Raw genomic sequence first — 15,000 nt, forward strand, 5'->3', positions numbered from 1 at the left:
TAAAGTAACAGTAGATAGTGACCAATAATTTATTTACAAACCTACTGTACTTTGGTCTAGAGAGGAATTTCTGCAATAAAAATATTATATTTATGTTGCATACTGGTTATTTTTTAAAATAAATAACGTATATTATATCTTTGTTGTTGACTGTTCGTATTAGAGTGATCATGTTGTGTGCAGATATATCGCATATATATGAAGACAGATACATTTCTGTATATATAAAGACAGGGTACATGTTAATACAGGAGAGCCGACGGCATGCACTACACAATTAGAAGAGCTTCAATATACAGATAGGTAGACCGAGAGATAGTGCGTTTGAAATTTATACTGTTTGACATATCTGTGAATGGGAGTGTTTCTATAACATTGACACTTATATTTCTTTACCTATTTTTGAGATGACGATTTTCACAAAGTTCTTATAATATAAATTGGCAATACCTTTTCTGTTAAATAACATAACACGAAGACGCAGATAAAAAAATAGGAAATTGGTTGTCGGTGAATGGCTTTGTATCAAGGAATTCAAGTCTTTACATGATTCTTTCTTCTCCCTTTCGCTTCCAAGGTTCCATGTCAGCTCTGTCTCTGACTCGTCTCTTCTCCCTTGACTGACTGACTTCTTACCCTTTGCCAAGCTCCAACTATATTGAAAACTCATGACATCATTGCATGCCCAACATATGCATATCAGCCACATAGCATGCAATGTTCCTCACGTGTCTACAAAGCCGACTCTCTAACCTTATTTTTGATTAACCCGTTTTACAAAAATTGTTCGGTTGTCTGTTTTTAATTCCTTATTTTAATTTCATTTCTTTAACAGAAACAAAATTACATCATTACATTCCCTTTTCAATAAACAGATATCTAACTATTTTATGTGAACTAAACACTGGTAATTCTATATTCCATATTCAATAACTTCTATATTATTTATTTTAACTTATGATCGGTATTGTCAATTCCAATCCGCGCTTCGCAGGTTCGAATCCTCGACCATCTAATCTCATATTGACTCACTTACAAAAAGAGGCGGCTCTTTTTACATTCCTACTTCCCTTATTTTAAAAAAATGTACGCATATTAAAATGCTAGTATATTTTCCTCTATACCGATACAACCACATGGCTAAGAAAGATCAGACTAAAAAACGTCCTTAAGTCACCCTGCCAACTGACTTCATAATTATTATTTATTTATTTATACATATATTTTTTTAGATCAAACACCCTCTGATCTTCTTGGAATTTACTTTTTGGGTGTAGGGTATTCCTCCCCTGATCCACGTCAGCTGCTTTATCTAGCCACCTTTATGCCGTAAACTAGAGGTTTCACTTTATCTCTTGCGAAATTAACGACTTATTCTGTCCCAAAAGTACGCTGATCCTATTCTTTGCCTGGTTGTTCTCTTAAGTATGTTTTCATTTTTGTAACTATCTTATCCGAGACATGTCAAAGCTCAAAATTAATCTTCGTGGTTGGTATCCAAATTTTTAAGATATACCTTTCTATCACACTGATTACCTTGGATTTCGTTGCTCGGATTCTTGAAATTTCGATGAAGATTTAGAGAATATCACCCTTAATGAATTCACCCCCAACTTTGTGCTATGATTCCTATTTGCGCATAAATTCTGGCTAATGGCCAGCTTTTTGCGATATTTTCTACCTTCAGAGCATCCAAGATCAAGCAGAGATATCCCGCATGCATGTATCTCTAAAAATATAATGTTATATCTTCTTACGTATGTACGGTATATATTAATTTTCTCTCCCCTCATTAAGCAATATATGATTTTCTTATGGTACCTACTCTCATAGATCCCTGGTACCCTTAAGGGTTCTCGTATCCTCTCAACTCCTGTCTCTAATTTATTGAGTCAAGTCTTACCTCCTGCTTGAAATCGTCACATGCAACAAGCTTTTTTTCAAGCACTCAATTTCCCACAGGGTTCATTTTATTCTCCGAACGGGGCATCTCTAAGGCTTTCCCGGCAATTTACTCTTCTTGCGAAAAATATTGATGGACTTTAAAAAATCCAAAAAGTAAATTATTAAAAAAGAAAATATATCTTTTGGTGTATCACATCTGTAAAAACTTCTCAAAAATACCCGTTTACATAAATGTTATATTGTCCCCTCTAAAATTCTAATTTACTCTAGGCCAACTATTTTACCAGTATCATCTTATTTTTCCTAAATCATTTTAATACCTATGTGTATACCTAATCATGACTTTGAATCCCTTTCACAAAAATACAGCAATAACATTTACATACATTCAAGACATTTTACAATTTATAAACCGGTTAAAAAACGTTAAATTTTATATTTAAAGTATGATTTTCACAAAACACTTGTAACTTTTCTCAAGAAAAAAGAATTCCTTTCTGTAACACAAAGTCTGTTAACAACTAAACAATGTGTCCATTTTTTCAAAGACAAAACAACTAAAACACATTAACAGAACATGCTTTTTGCATCTTTTTTGGCGATATACATATTTTGTTCTAATCATCATTAAAGTACAGCGATCTTAAAAAATGTCAACAATTCGTACTGAGACACATTTCAATCCGATTTAAACACACACTTCTTTTTTGCGTGTGTTTGCGAACTGCATATTTTCAAAATATATTTAAAACAATGAATACTATTTATGGTTTGCGTTTGAAAGCACACGTCAAAACAACTGTCTTTTGCTCAACATTTTTGTGTGTGCGTATATATTTATCAAATAAATTTAAAACAATTCTTTTATGATTTAATTATATATGGTGATAATTTTTTTCCATTCATTACTACTGTTTCTTTTGCGGAATATCGGCCCTATTTTTATTGTATACTTTTTATTCATTGTGTATATGTGTGTGTGCGTATTTCTATTTCTTTTTTTTTTCTTAATTATTTTTTCATATCGTCTAGTATTTATTTTCGTGGTATTTATATAATGGACCCTAAACCGTTGTAGTTTTCCGTGGTAACCAAAGTTTTTTTTTTAAACTACACTTGTATGAGTGGACTAGTCACGATCACCAAATTAAAGAAGTATGTTGCATACTGGTTATTTTTTTTAGAACATATGACATATATTATATCTTTGTTGTTGACAGTTCGTATTAGAGTGTTCATGTTGTGCGCAGATAAATCGCGTATATATAAAGGGAGAGACAGTTTTGTATATATAAAGAAAGGGCACATGTGTATACAGGAGAGCCGACGGAAGGTAATACACAATGAGAGGAGATTTTATGTATAGATAGATAGACCGAGAGATAGTGCGCTTAACATTTATACTGTTTGACTTATCTGTGAATGGGAGTGTTTCTATAACATTGACACATATATTGCTTTACCTATTTTTGAGATAATGATTTTTACAAAGTTCTTATAATATAAATTGGCAATACCTTTTCTGTTAAATAAGGTAACACGAAGACGCAGATAAAAAAGATGAAATTGGTTGTTTATTCCGTTTAGACCGGCCAATGGCTTTGCATCAAGGAAGTCAAGTCTTTACATGATTCTTTCTTCTCCCCTTCGCTTCCAAGGTTCAATGTCAGCTCTGTCTCTGACACCTCTCTTCTACCCTGACTGGCGTACTTCTTACCCTTTGCCAAACTCCAACTACATTGAAAACTCATGATGTCATTGCATGACCAACACGTGCATATCAGGCATGTGGCCTGCCAGGCATTGTTCCTCACATGTCTAAAAGCCGATTCTCTAACCTACATTTTGTATTAAACCATTTTACAAACACTTTTCGATTGTCCGTTTTTAATTCCTTATTTTAATTTAATTGCTTTAACGGAAACAAAATTACATCATTGCTTTCCTTTTTCAATAAACAGATATCTAACTATTTTATGTGAACTAAACAATGATACTTCTACATTCCATTTTCAATAACTTCTGTATTATTTATTTTAACTCATCACCGGAATTCTCAATTCCAATCCTGGCTTCGCAGGTTCGAATCCTCAGCTATCTCATTTCATATTTACTCACTTACTAGAACAGGCGGATGTTCTTTAACATTATAAAAATATTACATTATTATTATTTTAAGATATATGCCCGACTAAGCATGGCTAATGTATGTACTTTCGAATAAAATTACAGTAAAATAAATAATAGAACAAAGAATGTCGTAATATTTTAGCACGCACCGAACATGTTGAATATAAAAAGACCACTCACGAAATAACAAAAAAAGTTAAGAAATGTGACTCATATTTTTTTTTACTTGAAATAAAAGGCATTTACAAACCTCTGCCGTGTCGTAAACGTCACTGTACTACTTCCGCTTGGATAGGTCTGCTGAAGTCCAGCCCTCGCTAAGCTGGTTTTTAAAATCTCTTTTCCCGCATTTGCTTCGTAGTCACGGGTTTTATACAACTTTGCCTTTCTTTCCGCTGCGATGTCTGCAGCTCTCCTAATGGCAAACACTCGTCCTACAATTTATTCTTATTCAAGTTTCAGATTGTATCTTGTTTTAAAAAGTCTCCGCCGTATTTTCGCCGCCCAGGAAATTTCTCTTTGCTCTCTTTTTTTCTATTTCTTTTCTTCCTCCGCTGAGACGTACCCTATTGTCAAGACTTGTTGATACATACGCATCATTTATCTCTGTCTCTCTGTCTCTCTTTCTCTCTCTCTCTCTTTATATATATATATATATATATATATATCATTTGATAATATTTTTTATATACAATAATATTAACATATATTTATATACACATTTTTATCCAGAGATATTTAATTTACATACACACGCACACACACACACACACACACATATATATATATATATATATATATATATATATATATATTCATTTATGTGAATATCCCAATGTCTACACATTTACTTATAAATGTATACTTACACACACACACACACACACACATATATATATATATATATATATATATAAATATATATATATATATATGTGTGTATGAATATATGTACATGTTTAAACACATAGGTTATTCTGTAAATATGCATGAATTGATATGTATGTAGCTCTACAAATTATACTAACAGTTATTCGTAACCAGTTTACGCATAATACATATAATATATATTAACATTTATATATGTATATGCATACTATATAAATAAATATATATACATGAGTGTATATATATACATTTATTTATATATGTATTTTTATATATATATACATATATTCAAAAATGTTTGTCAAAATGTAATTCGAATTCATATCGAAAATTTATTTTCATCGAAATTATTCTTTTAAAGATATAATATAAGAAATGAAATTCAATGTGTATGCATATTTTACAGATCAATCGTTAGGTGGAACATTCTTTGAATTTATTTAGGGAACGTGATCTTCATCCTCGAAACGAGAAAGTCACGAAAAATAGTAAGAAAAGTTAGAATAAAAAACACTGATTTCAAGAAAGATTGACGATCAAAGAGGATGATGTCTGGATCAAAGTTGCATTACTTATTTTACGCCCTCTAGCGGTAGGTATTCGCAATCGAATAAGAAAAAAACACGTATACATACATCCACACATACGTATATTGAGAGAGATACAAATATGTATATATATATATGTATATATGTATATATATATATATATATATATATAGAGAGAGAGAGAGAGAGAGAAACAAAGAAAGATGCCTTAACATAAAACAGACATCTATGCGCTCAGACAAGTATACGTAGTCGATCAACAGTCATCACGAATATATATATATATAATTATATACATATATATATATTTATATATATACTATATGTGTATATATGTGCATGTATATATATATATATATATATATATGTACATTTATGTATGTATGTATGTATGTATGTATTATGTGTGTGTATGTCTATTTTTATGGGAAAATATTTTCATCAAATTATTTTCCTCTTTTTCTTTTCAACACTCCCTTAATTTATGAACTCGATGTAAGTATGTAAGGATAGATCATATACAAATAAGATACAAAATACATCTAGATCGCAAATGTCACAATTTGAACTTATCTTTTGACACTTTGTATTTGGTAATCCATTATTTTGTGTTAAATTTGATGATTTCCTTCCATTCTGACGAGTAAAAGCAGAATAAAATAAAAAATAAATTAAGACATTTTGAATTATTGTTCGTTGGTACTGCCCCAAGATTAAATATTTTAACATGCGGGATGAACAAAAGCAATACAATAGGCTACATTTTGAAATTTTATATATATATATATATATATATATATATATATATATATATATATATTGTTCCGCCCCATAAAAAAACATGTGCTCCGCTGTCTAGAGTGTGTTGTAGTCTTACGACGGAAAGTACACACACCTCAAAAAATCGAAACACGGAAGGCGGTTTATCGTTAAATCAACAGGTTTGTTTAAAATGAATAATGTAAAAACTGAAAATAGACAGACAAAATGAAACAGAATTAACCTGGAGCTATGTGTGGACGAGTGGCGCAGTAAATACTTTAAAATACAGCAGGTTTCAATAAGTCTAAAATACCAGCGAAATAGAAAAGTAAGAAAGTTACAATTTCTAAGCGAAAGAAAGGAAAACATCTTAAAGCGATTAATTTTGGTTTGAGATTAATAGTGAATAGTAAATAAGTTGGAGTTGAGAAAATAGTAAATAAATAGCAAATAATATTGGATTTGAGATTAATATTGAATTATTACTGGACAAGTTTGGACTTGAGAACAATAGTAGGTTATCCTGACGCTCCGCACTTCTTTGTTTACCTTGGAAGTGACGTCACACAAATCTTAAAATACGGATGGCTACAATTGTAAAAATAATTTGTTTTATTTTTCTTTCATTTTGAGCTCCTTTTTTCTCCCGTTTGTTTTTGTTTTCTACAATTAATAAACCAGTTTACAAGTAAAAAATAATTTGTTTTACTTGTATAGTTTTTGAACAGGTGCTTATGCAGTTTAATTAACCGTTTTAACATAAGTAAGTGCCGACATTAACCAAGCAGAAGAACTGTTTATTATTTAACACCGCTTCCCACTAAATGTAAACAGGTAATTTTAAAGAATTTTCCTATGGTAGAAAGTAAGCCCCCACCCCCATTTTACGTTAAATGATTATAGAAAAGTGATCCCCCACTTTTTAAAACTAACATTTCTTCATATCTTGGAAACTACTCGTTTGCCGTAATTTTAAACGTTATTTTCGTTTTCAGCGACCCCGAAAACCTTTAAGAGTGGAAATTTTAAAGGAATTTTCGATGGGGGAGTAATTCTTAATGTTTACCTTTTTTTTAAAGTTAATTATAAGGTGAAAGTACAGAATAGTTACAATACACCCTCCCTTCCCCATGTTAAATAATAGTTTTCTAAATAATAGCGTTAAAAAATAGCTCGGGTCGTAAAGTGCAGGACTGCAGGAGTACCTATAAAAGGTAACGGCGGATCGGAAAAAGAGCTGAAAATGAAAATAAAATAAATTCTCCGCTCAAAATAAGAAATGGGAGAGAAAAAAAGTTAAACGGGAGAAAAAAGGAGCTCCAAATGAAAGAAAAATAAAACAAATTATTTTTACAATTGTAGCCATCCGTATTATAAGATTTATGTGACGTCACTTCCAAGGTAAACAAAGAAGTGCGGAGCGTCAGGATAACCCCTTGGGGTCCTAGTAGGTGGTGAAACTTGTAAAAAAACCCAAAAAACATTTACTTTTTTGTATTATTCTTTACAGAATTTCTACATCGCAAAGACGAATAAATTTATTTAAAATGCTTCCCGACTTTATGGCCACACTAAATATATATATATATATATATATATATATATATATATATATATATATATATATATATATATATATGTATATATATATGTATATATATATACATACATATATATATATATATATATATATATATAGCCAGTAGAGTTTAGTTTCCTAGAAGTACATCCAATGAAACAACATGTGTCTACCAAAATAGTGCTCAATGAGTGAACAGAGCAGGTATATTAATTTTATTTATACAAACATTAATGGCTACATATGTGCATACATGTTTCTGTAATTACCCACGTTGGGGGATTACGTCTTCAGGCCAAGACTTTTGAAGGTAGTTCTTGGCCTGAAGACGTAATCCCCCAACGTGGGTGATTACAGAAACATGTATGCACATATGTAGCCATTAATGTTTGTATAAATAAAATTAATATATATATATATATATATATATATATATATATATATATATATATATATATATATATATATATATACCAGTGTTTAAGTGACCAAGAGTGAGTATTAATAAATTTTACCAGGTTATATCCATAAAAAGTAAGATAATTTTTTTATTATCATAAACAAAGTTACATGCTCGCGACACTGGACATGCTATAGTGAATTATTCATGAATAAGTTTCGAGTTGAGAACAATAGGTTATTAATAGCAACTATTTTCTGGGTTTGAGATTAATAGTGACTTAATATTTAATAAGTGTGGAGTTGAGTCCAATAGTAAATCAATAGCAAATAATTTTGGTTTTGAGATTAATAGTGAATTAATCTATCTATTATATCTATTAAAGTATTATTGTCTGTGTGGGTGCACATCTCTATAGCATACTACTCTGTCAATTTTTAGTCTACAGACTCGGGATTTAACAAAAGGGTTTTGAGATTTGGGAAAATTTTTAAACGGATTCTCGCCAGTAATTTTTCTGTTAAGGGGTCAAAGTGGAACGATTTGATCTGTGAACACGTTACCAAACTCCTCCACCAACGTTTGGTCCAAAAAATTAGAGATTTTAAATGTAGGTTACCTGTACATCCACAGTAATTAACAGTAAATAGGGCCCGGCCAAAGCCGGGCTGAACTATTAGTATATATATATATATATATATATATATATATATATATATATATATATATATATATATATATATATAAAATTTATTTATACAAACATTAATGGCTACATATGTGCATACATGTTTCTGTAATCACCCGCGTTGGGGGATTACGTCTTCAGGCCAAGAATTACCGTCGAGAACTGATATTTCAAACAAAAACATTTGAATATCGTATGTGTGTATGCGTCCCTGTGTGTGTGCGTGTGTGTGTGTTGGTGCGTGTGTGCGTGGGTGTGTGTGTTTATGTGTGTGTATACATGTATGTTGTTGGATGGGTGTAGATTAAAAGACACCGGTCAGTACTCAGTGACCATAAGAAGTGTTTTTAATTTACGGACTGCAAAAATACTAAGTTCTCAAGTACCTTATGCCGTAAAAACCAAAAGATGGGATGGATAAAAAGAAAGGGAAATAAAAAAGATGTTTATTATCTTCAAAGATTTCACTTGCTCCCCTCCCGCTTATAACTCCCACTCAGGTTACATTCTTACTTTGTTAACGAAATAAGAACATGTGTTTGCTTGAAATATCAGTTCTCGACGGAAATTCTTGGCCGGAAGATGTAACCCCCCCAACGCGGGTGATTACAGAAACATGTATGCACATATGTAGCCATTAATGTGTGTATAAATCAATTTCATATTCCTGCTCTGTTCACTCATTGAGCACTCTTTGGTAGACACATGTTGTTTCATTGGATGTACTTCTAGGAAACTAAACTCTATTGGCTATATATATATATATATATATATATATATATATATATATATATATATGCGTGTGTGTGTATATATGTATGTATATATATATATGTATGTATATATATATATGAAGTTTAAGTGTGAAATATGTATGCATGTGTGTAAATGCGTATGCACATGGTTCACAACTAAAATAATTTTTCAAGTTTGGATCACATCTGTTAAGCGGGTAGGGCCGCAATGTGTGCTATACTTTGTTTGATTTAATCTTACACGAAATGTATAAAATGTGTGTAGTTATTTATAGATATTTAGATATATTGTCAAATTTACACCATAGGTATTATGTCTCCATATACGAATATTTTTCCCGGATTTCAATTAATGAAGTAGTGTTTAAGTATTTTATGCTGGTAGTACGTATCGTTGTTCAAATGTATCTGATTTTAGTTGAATTTGTTATAAATAAGTCCCCCAGAGGTCCATTCTGTGCCCAACTCTCTTCCTGATCTATATCAATGATCTTCTAAAACACATACTTAAATCATTCCTTGACATTTTTGCTGATTACACGACCATCTATGGCAACACATCAAAGACTGTAAATGACAAATTTCTCTCTGATTCTCTCTCCTCTGATCTTGAGCACGTGGTACGGTGGGAAAGAGGGGGCTGGTTACTTTGAATGCACCTAAAACCAAGCTCCTATCTTTATATCATAAACGCTTTGATTCTCATATGGCATCAATTGAAATGGATGGATCTTGTCTAGGTGAGGCTCAATGTTTTGATAAGCTTCTGGGCTTGACCTTTACTCCTGACCTGAAATTAAACACGTACATCAAGTAAGTTGGCAAGATCTCTGGAAAAATGGTGGGATCCTTCTACCGCTCCAGAAGATATCTCATTACTGATGCAATTCTCTATCCATATAAAAGCCAAGTACGTCCAAGTATGGAACACTGCTGCCACATCTGGTCAAGAGCTGCTAAAAACAGAATATCCTGCCTTGTCAGAATACAAAATAGACTTCGTAGCTTACTGGGGTATGACCCTGTTCTCTTCCCCGCAGGAAAAACGTTGCGAGACTGTCTTTGTTTTCTCGTAACTTCCATGGCAAGTGCTCGTCTGAGCTCCAATCTCTGATCCCCCCTCGGCAATCTTTCACGATAAACACCCGTCTAGCTGAAACCACTGTCAAAAAATGTCCCCACTCTTTATCTATGTCAAAACCAAAACGCAGATTCCATGAACAAAGCTTCTTTCTTAGAAGTGCACGCCTGTGGAACTCTCTTCCGTTTGCCTGTTTTCCACCTGACTGCAACCTGGATGTCTTCAAGTCCAACATAAACAAATTCTTGATGAACCGCCCCACTTAAGTAAGAAACTTTATCAAATCTCAAATACTAACGTACTGTACACACAATCACCCTTATTCCGAGTTGCTTCCGGGCCTTGATAAGTGATGACTACCTTGTAAAAAGAAGTTAAACATACGTCTCGTAATTTCTGTCTGGTTGAACTCAACAGTTTTTTTTTGTTTGTTTTTAATGATTTTCATAAAATTGTCCGAAAAATCCAACGTTATTATTACGTTAATAGGAAAGGCATTCACTATTAATGCAGTTGGACAGATATAAATTATGATGAATCAGACCTTTTAATTAAATATGTTAGCTCAGAAAACACATTGTGAAGTCTACAAAAGTAGACGTTGCTTAAGATAGTAGTAACGGCGGCGATATCAGAATGCAGTTTATTTACTATTTTGAGAAAGCTACGTTAAAAGTATGGTGATAGTTCACATATACTAATTGTGAAGCGATGTCTTTACGTTTTAGCCAGACGTAACTTTACAATTAGTTGGGTAAAAGGCATCCTCTAATTGCATTCACCGTCTGAAAGCTTAAAAGCTTCCAATGTGTCACTCGCGTGTTTGTCTTTACAAATTAAATATATCACATGTTGCAACATTTTCCTATGGGGGACTGATCAAGGCGAAAGGTTTTACTAATCAAGTTCCTAGTATGTGTTTGCTTTTTTTAATTGAAAACGTAACATCCGATCACGACATCACCTGGTAACGCTAATTATGATGAAATTATAGTTAGTATAAAGTTTATATCAAGCTGAAACACAGGAATTTAAATCACAAAACATATCATAGGCGTATTACTTCTTATTCTTTATATAACATGGGTTGCTCTGCCCTTGTCGAGACATCGAATCTGAAAATTATTGATCTTTCTATTTACATTTAATTTTGCAAGGGTGTTTTAAATGTAATACCTCTTATTTTTTAATCCGCTAAAATGGATCAAATACGATTGTAAATTGTATTGTTATGATGACTTGAGTTACACATTAATAACCTGAAGGTTTTATTCTTCTGTTCTATATATTGACGATGTTACACTCTGAAAATATAACCACTGGCATAGACGTGCGTCAGGAGCAGACATACATCACATCATTGAATTTCTCCAGGCAGAAAATTGAACTGACTAAAATTCGCGACGCCTGTTAAAGGTTGATGGACCAATGCAGTTGCTGTCAGCGAAATACCCTTTTTTTCGGTTTTCTTTACTTTTTCTTTTAATTATTTTATTTTCCCTTGTTTCATTTTTATCAGTGTCGGCTCTCTAATGTATACTTATTGTTTCATTCATCCTTGGTGATTTGCTGCATTCTACGAATCACTTTTTAGTCGCTTTCGTCTTCGTCTTCCTTTCTTCTTCTCCTATTCCCCCCTACTATTCTCTATTGTCACTCAATAAATGGTTATGTCCAGTGCGTTTATTCATTGGTTTCTTTTACTCCCCAAAACCGTGATTAGCATCAGTGGAGCCAAATGTATAGAACATTATTTAATCCTGTAAAAATAGTTAAATCAGAAAAGACATTAGAGTGTTCAAGTTTATTCTGGAAATAAATATTTACGTATACACAAATTATAAATCAATTATTTAAATCTACTCTGAAAATGTATTATTAAATTCAAAATTGACTGGATTGATAGTTACAAAGGTGTCTTCAATAAGTATCCAGATTTTTTCATATATACATTTCCATTGAAGAAAACAATAGTTCCCTTCGAAATAATATCCTTCGGTTACAATACACTTGTACCGTTACGACATATTCTGGCAGGCCCCACTGAAGTCTTCTTGTGTAAGCAAATCAAGGCCCTTCGTCACAATTTCATTTATCTCTTCCATTATCTAAAAACAACAGCCTCTAATGGTTTCCTAGAGCTTAGGGAATAATAAAAGATAACTGAGAGCAAGGTCTGAACTGAAGTGAGGGCGAGGAAATGTCTTGGTGTCCATCTTGGAAAAATTGTCTGTGACAAGAATGGAGTTGTGATTAGGTTCATTAGTGCGCATATTCTGCATCTCATGTTTCTCTCGAAGAATTGTCTGTACGGTTCCCACACTGGCATCAAACAATGTAGTTATTGCCTCTATATACATATAACGGTTCGGGTTTGTATTACTGTACACATAGATTCGAAAAAGTTCTACAAAAAAAAAAACAAATATATAACAAATAAACGGTATCCAAGGCAAAATAAGTTACTTTTCTACCAAACTGGATATATTTTTCGTTATTTTATTCAATATAACATGTTTATTCAGCTCGAAAAACATACAGTGTTTACCGATGTATTGGAAAATTTAAGATGGTGCCTGACTCTCTCTTTAACATGCTAAGTTTGGGAAAAGGTGTTATATATAAGACACTAGACAAAATACTGTTAAAACTCGCTCAATATATGTTACCGTGACATAGGTTGACATATATTCCGCGGTATTTTAACAGTATTTTGTGTAGTTTTTTTTATTTATACCTTTTCCCAAACTTACCGTGTTAAAGTGAGTTAGACGCCATCTTGAATTTTCCAATATATCGGTAAACATTGTATGTTTTTCAAGCTGAATAAACATGCTACATTTAATAAAAACACAAAACATATATCCAGTTAGGTAGAAAAGTAACATCTTGCCTTTGATAACATTTATTTGTCATATATTTGGTTTTTGACAACTTTTTCGAATCTCTCTCTCTCTCTCTCTCTCTCTCTCTCTCTCTCTATACATATATATATATATATATATATATATATATATAACAGATAGAAAATTACAGCTGTAAGTGGAAATTTACGATCAAAATCCAATGTTCAATTGATTACACCAAAAAACAATAAAAAAGCGGGATTTCAAAAATGCTATTCTTGTTATTTTCTCATCAGAGGACATAAAGGAATCAGCAACTTTTATATGTAGCACTATGCTAACATAGCTAGTTATGGCATGAGTGAAACAGCAATTTATTGTATGTATGTATATATATATGTATATATATATATATGTTTATGTCATGTCATGTCATATGCTACTGGTAACATGTAACCCAGTACTACCTGCCTCATGGTCGGGTCACCGGCGACTAAACTGGTTCCCCCACAAGACTTGTTTGGTGAGGAGGGCGGCTAGTCTCCCTGAAGGATTAAAAACAAGACCTTCCAAAGGGCAAATGAACTCTTTTTCTGGGCCAACGGCCAACTAGCACCGTGTATATTTGTGTGTGTGTATATGTGTATTGGGGTAGAGAGGGCTCCCGTAAGCCGCGGTGACGGCAACCTTTCTAGGAGAAGCAAATCTCTGATTTAAAAAGAACATAAAGCGGAAGACCAGTACCCGCATTAAGCTGGTCTGCAGTTTAATTTGTTGCTGGCTATCTTGCTCTTGCTTGTTGCTGGATCTCAACATTTTGAACCGAGAGAGAGATATAGCTGTCCTACAAAGCTAAAACTCTGTAACATCATATTTGTATAGATACTCCTTCATACATTTGGAATCACGGATTTTAAATGTCTGAGGGAGTGGCACTCGTCTGACAAGACGTTGCAATCATCATATATATATGTATACATATATATTTGTGTGTGTGTATGTATGTGTGTGTGTGTGTGTGTTATATGTATAATTGCATAATCAAGAGGATTAAAACAGAAATATGAAAATATAACATGAATGGCAACGCTTTAATTCGTTTAAGTACTGTCCTGTAGCCAACATAAGGAAACTGATATATTTTTTATATAGGTTTGATTTTAGAAGCGAGTTATCGATAACATATTAACATAAACGTTGGTATTCATGTTTTGAAATATCCTGTGTTTTATTGTAATAAATTTTATGGCAATACAAAAGAACTAGTAAACTAAAAATTTCACTATGCAGATTAACCTTATATATATATATATATATATATATATATATATATATATATATATATATATATATATACATATTCGATCACCCAAATATATTTACGATCCAGTAAATTCGTCAGACTTTACATATATATA

The sequence above is a fragment of the Euprymna scolopes genome, chromosome 16 (assembly GCF_053919585.1).
Source record: "Euprymna scolopes isolate OS-2025 chromosome 16, ASM5391958v1, whole genome shotgun sequence".
Classification (NCBI taxonomy): Eukaryota; Metazoa; Mollusca; class Cephalopoda; order Sepiida; family Sepiolidae; genus Euprymna; species Euprymna scolopes.